Genomic DNA, 6,000 nt, shown 5'->3' with positions numbered 1-6,000 from the left:
CCCGAAGAGGTGAAGGAGGCGGCGGCAGGTGCTGCACACACGAACCCGCGGCGGCGGCGGCGGCGGCGGCGGCGGCTCCGACCCGCTGCCCTAATCTACCGCCGCCGCCATGTTGGCGGGTGAGGTCACCCCGGCGTGCTTCCGTCACCGCCGGCGTTGGGGCGGGGCGCGGGCGCGCCGCAAGGGGGCGGATGTGCCCTCCAGAGCGGAAGTCTGGACCACAGAGGTTTTGTGGTGGAGGCACCACCCTTCTTCCCGCAGACGTGACCCGGAAGGACCACTCTCTCCTGGCCTACTCTCCACTTGGGGAGCCGCTCTATGGTTCCGCCGCCGGAGGTGGCCGCCACGGGCTGCTGAGAAGGGGGCTGACTGGGATGGGCCCACTGTCGTGGGTACGGAGGCGGGCAAAGCCTGCGGGAGCAGCTGCAGGCGCAGCGTGAGTGTGTGTAGGCGAGCCGGCTGACGGAGTGTCGGGTCCTGGGAGCGCCGGCGCAGCAACACTGGGGAGCTGGATCACTGCGGATGCGGGGCGGTGGGGGCGACTCAGCGCCGCAACGAAGGCACGCTTTGGCACCCGCCCCGCGAGGGAATCTAAGGGAGCCACTGTGTCTGCACGCCTGACGGCCCGGAGGAGGGGCCGAAGGATAGAAGGCCTTTGGGCAGTGTCCCTGCTAGTGGGGTCAGAGGGTTCTTTCTATGCTGATGAAGATGTTTTCCGGTTGATTGTGCTGGTGGTTGAGCAGCTCTGGATACTCTTGAAGCCATTTAATTGTATTCAGTTGTAGACTTCAAAAAGGTGAAGTGTATGTGAAGTATATTTCTCAATAAAGCTGTGAAAAAAGAAGTGATGAAAACCTGAATTGATGGGAGGGTGAGTGGCGGAATCCGAAAGAGGGTTGGAGTTAGTGTCCTAGGAGGCTTGGGGCCGGCGTGATTGACTCGGGTGGTGGTGCCTTGGCAGTGAAATCGGATAGATTTGCCCAGAAAAGACTTAGCTAAGAAAAATATAAATCACTCCTTAGTAGTGCCTGTTAATCGAGCTATGTTAAATTTTCCCCATCGTCCAAGTAATGGCTCTTATGGTTTTTAAGCCAGGATCACGCATTGCGCTTGGTTGTTAAATCTTTTAACGGTCTCTTAGACTTAATTTTTAAAAAGTTGACTTTTTGAATTGTACAGAAATTACTCAGCGATAAAAAGGGACCGCTGATACGTTACAATATGGATTAATCTGAAAATGTTTATATTGAGTCGAAGAAGCAAGACTTAAAAATGTATACACACTTTGTGATTCCATTTAGAAGGATTTCAGGAACAGGCAAAATTAATCAATGGTTATAGAAATCAGCACTGTTGCCTCAGAGTGTGGGATTGACTAGAAAAGAGCTTTCACTAGGGTGATGAAAAGAGTCTTTATAGTATGGTGGTCACACAGGTGTCAGGACTCATCTAATTGTACTTCGTAAGTCTATGTGAGGTAGGAGATAGATGAGCTCCAGGTTTGACATTTACAGCTGGCCTTCTATTTGCATTTCATGAGGCAGGAAGAAGTGGGCTTCAAATTACATACTTAAAACTAGTCTCCTGTTTGCCTTCCCTGAGACCGAGATAGGTGGGCTCCAATTGAGGAATTTACAATCAGCCTCCTGTTTGCCCTCCAAAATGGAAGTAACAGCAGTCATAGCAATAGTCAGGGTGATAATATGGCAAGGACAAAGACGGGCAAAACCCTGTTTGAGTAACAGATTAAGAGATCTCTGCTCCCCCTGTATTTTGGGGACAAGTGATAACACCAGAAAGGCTCCTTGGGGTCAAAAGTCAAGGGATAATTCTAGGCCATAATGAGTCTTCCTTCTCCCAGAAGCCTTCACTTTGAGATCAGTCTTGCCCAAGGTGTGCGTGCGAACCCCAGGGGAGGGTCCTGAGACAAATCAACCTGAGGGGACAAACGAGATGATCAGCCTGAGGGAAGACAAAGACCCAGAAAACTGCCACCTTATAAAGGATTTAAACTTAACCAAAGACATGTCACTCTCTCTCTGACCCTGTGTACTTTTCTTTTCAATCAACTTTTCCTTTTTACCTTCTTCCTCCCCTGAATTCATTCTTACCTAGTTGGTTAGTTCCTGTGGTCCAGTGGTTAGGACTCCCTGTCTAGGAAACTAAGACTTTGTTTCTGCTCGCTGCTACTTACTGCTCCTGTGTCTGAAATCATATGCAGTTCATTCTATGTAAATTTAAAAAAAAAGCCATGTAAAATAATCCTGTGTGGCAGGTTGCCAATTCAATATATGGTTAGGTAAATTTTGGACTGTTTTCAGCTTTAAGGTTGGTTTTCACCCCTTTTCTAAAAAAGTGTTTGAATGTATACAAGGATAACATATAGGCCAATGGAGTTGAAAGGTCAGAATGGTCCTTCATTGCTTTGCAACAGAGACCAGTGGGGGAAGGGGTAGTCTTTTCAGCAAACAGTGGTAAAATAATGTCATTCTTTTACAGAAATTACTTTAATCACAAGCAGTTCATGATTTTCAGAGGTTTTGGGGGTTTTTTCCCAACAGATCTTAAGTGACACAGAGTCCTAGACTGTAGCCTGATGTGATTATAAAATCTAAACTAATTACATTCACTTTATTCTTGTTCATCAGTTGTTTATTGAATGCCGACTATTATCAGGCCGTGTGCTGGATGCTGGGAAAAACCATGACATCGTCTCTGTTGTGAAGCTGACACTTTCGTTGAAAAACCAGATAAAACATAGAAATAAAAGGGGGGAAAAAAGCTTATAATTGTGGTATATCCTGAAGTAAACAAACAAGGGACAGGAGTAGAAAAGGTGAGAGGGTGTTGATGGAAAGGGACTGATAAACAAGCCAAGGGGCAAGTGCAGGAAAAGATTTTCTCAGGTGAAAAGCTTGAGAACAAACCAGTAAAGCTCTGACCTGATGAGAAGGGGAAGGGGAGTGATAAGATCAGTGAGGTGGCAGGGCCGGTTCAGGCAGCTCCCCAAGAGCACATGGGAGCCACAGGAGGTTATAAATTGGAGAGTGATTAGAGGTCATTACTTGTGCCATGCGGATGGATGACTGGTTGGAAGGGGCACAAAAATGTAAGCACCTAAGTTAGACTTTCACTACTTTCTGCCATCATTTTTTTCTTTGTAAAATTAATTCCTCAACATTCAAAGACAGATGACCTTAGTTTCTCTCTGTGAGTGTCCTCCCCAGCAGACAAACTGGTCTGTTTATTCTGGTGACTCAATTTACAGATAAACCACAGACTGAGGTCTTAGCTTGGAAGCAGGTTAGACAAGGAGCATGTAAACCATCTCTAAGTGACTAACCTGAAAGGAATTTAGGTCAGCAATTTGGGTGAAGCCATAAGGTAAAGAACCCACCTGCCAATGCAGGAGACAAAAGAGACGTGGGTTCAACCCCTGGGTCAGGAAAATCCCCTGGAGGAGGAAATGACAACCCACTCCAGTATTCTTGCCTTAATGCCATGGGCAGAGGAGCCTGGCAGGCTATAGGACCACAAAGAATCAGACAAGACAGCACATAGATAAATAGGCTTATCTGGGAATGGGATTTTTGGAATTTGTCTGAAAAGTTGTTTTAATAAAACTTCTTCACAAGACCTAAGCTAATATAGGAGGAAATTGGATTTGGAAAACCACCAACTAGTTAATTTTGGTGTGTTACTCCTAGTAACTTTCATTTCTGCTTCACTCTGTGAACTTTACCTGGTTCTTATGGGGAGAGGGGGAGCTGCACCAAAGGGAATGCTAAGTGTATCTGTATCTTTTATTTAAAAAGAGAAGCCCTAAGGCAAATGTGACAAATGCTGATTCTCAACTGGATGGTGGTACATGTACATTTGAATTATTCTTTGTACTTTTCTGTATTTTTTAATGTCTTAGAATAATAATAAATCATAAAAATCAGCACACTGTTTTCCAAAAAACAAAAGCACACTTATCTGGATAGTGTCACATCTGTCCCAGACATTAATTTCATACGTGATTAGACAGGTACTTAGGAAATGGCAACCCAAGAATTCCAGTGTTCTTGCCTGGAGAATCCCAGGGACAGGGGAGCCTGGTGGGCTGCCGTCTATGGGGTCCCACAGGGTCGGACACGACTGAAGTGACTTAGCAGCAGCAACGGCAGTTTTTTGTTTGTTTTTTTAAATATTTATTTGATTGGTCTTGGTTGTGGCACTCAGGATTTTTTTTTTTTTTTTTACTGCAGCATGTGTGATCTAGTTCCCTTACCAGGGGTCGAACCCAGGCCCCCTTCATTGGGAGTGCAGAGTCTTAGTCCCTGAACCACCGTGGAAGTCCCAGGACATGTGTTAGTTTGCTATTCTCACTCCTCAGCGCCACATAATTGCACAGCATTGTAAAAAAAAAAACAGGAGGAGGACTTCCCTGGAGGCCCAGTGGTTAGGACTCCATGCTTCCACTATAGGGAGTATGGGTTCCATCCTGGTCAGGGAAGCTCTGCATCCTGCATGGTGTGGCCAAAAATAAAAAAATGGGAAGAGGGACTGTAATCCGAATGAGTGAAGACCATCTCAGCCTGACCTGGTCTTGCATTTCCTGCACCGGCAGAGAGAGGCTTTACCCCCAGTGCCATCTGGGACGCTGTGCGTGTAGCAACAAGGGTCCAGTACGCTCAAAAATAAATTCAAAAAATTTAATGAGAAAATGCAGAAAGAAAGGAAAATAGGCAAGATAAAATAGTAATACTTCAGCCATTAGACAAAGTCAAGGACCTTTAGTTCTTTAAGAGCTATAGATAATATTCTGAGCTGTCCTTTGAGCTGTTTTGCAGATACTGAGACCCTCACCAGGTGGAAGAAGTTAACACTATGATGCCCACAAGCACATTGACCCAAGTTCAGTTCAGTCGCTCAGTCCAGTACGACTCTGTGACCCCATGGGCTGCAGCATGCCAGGCTTCCCTGTCCATCACCAACTCCCAGAGCTTACTCAGACTCATCTCCATTGAGTCAGTGATGCCATCCAACCATCTCATCCTCTGTCATCCCCTCCTCCTCCTGCCTTCAATCCTTCCAGCATCAGGGTCTTTTCCAATGAGTCAGTTCTTCGAGTCAGGTGGCCAAAGTATTGGAGCTTCAGCATCAGTCCTTCCAATGAATATTTAGGACTGACTTTGATCTTGCAGTCCAAGGGACTCTCAAGAGTCTTCTCCAATACCGCAGTTCAAAAGCATCAATTCTTTGGCACTCAGCTTTCTTTATGGTCCAATGCTCACATCCATACAGGACTACTGGAAAAACCACAGCTTTGACCAGACAGACCTTTGTCGGCACAGTAATGTCTCTGCTTTTTAATGTGCTGTCTAGGTTGGTCATAGCTTTTCGTCCAAGGAGCAAGTATGTTTTAATTTCATGGCTGCAGTCACTATCTGAAGTGATTTTGGAACCCAAGAAAATTAAAGTCTCTCACTGTTTCCATTGTTTCTCCATCTATTTGCCATGGAGTGATGGGACCAGATGCCATGATTTTCCTTTTTTGAATGTTGAGTTTTAAGCCAACTTTTTCACTCTCATTCATTCTCATTTCACTCTCACTCTCTTTCACTTTCATCAAGAGGCTCTTTAGTTCTTCTTTGCTTTCTGCCATAAGGGTGGCATCATCTGCATATCTGAGGTTATTGATACTTACGGCAATCTTGATTCCAGCTTATACTTTATTTTGCATGATGTACTCTGCATGTAAGTTAAATAATAAGCAGGGTGACAATATGCAGCCTTGACATACTCCTTTCCCAATTTGGAACCAGTCTTGTTTCATGTCCAGTTCTAAATGACCCCAGACCAGTTGAAACCAGAAGGTTGATAATGCTGACTTCCAGCCTTCACCCAATCAAAACAATGTCCATGGGCTGATCACACGCTTCTCCTTGAACACTGTAAGACTACTCACTACCCCCTCCAGGGCAAGACAGTTTTGAAGGCATTAGCCTGCTGTGG

At 45.5% G+C, this 6,000-nt stretch overlaps 1 protein-coding gene across 1 annotated transcript in view; it reads right to left on the bottom strand.

The window, feature by feature from the left end:
• BCL2L13 (BCL2-like 13 (apoptosis facilitator)) overlaps positions 1-87 on the bottom strand; it is a 50,566-nt gene extending 50,479 nt beyond the window's left edge. The window contains exon 1 of the mRNA XM_010845063.1: positions 1-87. The gene's annotated coding sequence lies outside the window, so the exon portion shown is untranslated.
• Positions 88-6,000: the final 5,913 nt, after the last annotated feature.

Source organism: Bison bison, unplaced genomic scaffold (assembly GCF_000754665.1).
Source record: "Bison bison bison isolate TAMUID 2011002044 unplaced genomic scaffold, Bison_UMD1.0 scf7180017864213, whole genome shotgun sequence".
Lineage (NCBI taxonomy): Eukaryota > Metazoa > Chordata > Mammalia > Artiodactyla > Bovidae > Bison > Bison bison.
The sequence above is the reverse complement of the archived record's forward strand: the minus strand, read 5'-3'. Positions and strand labels throughout refer to the sequence as shown.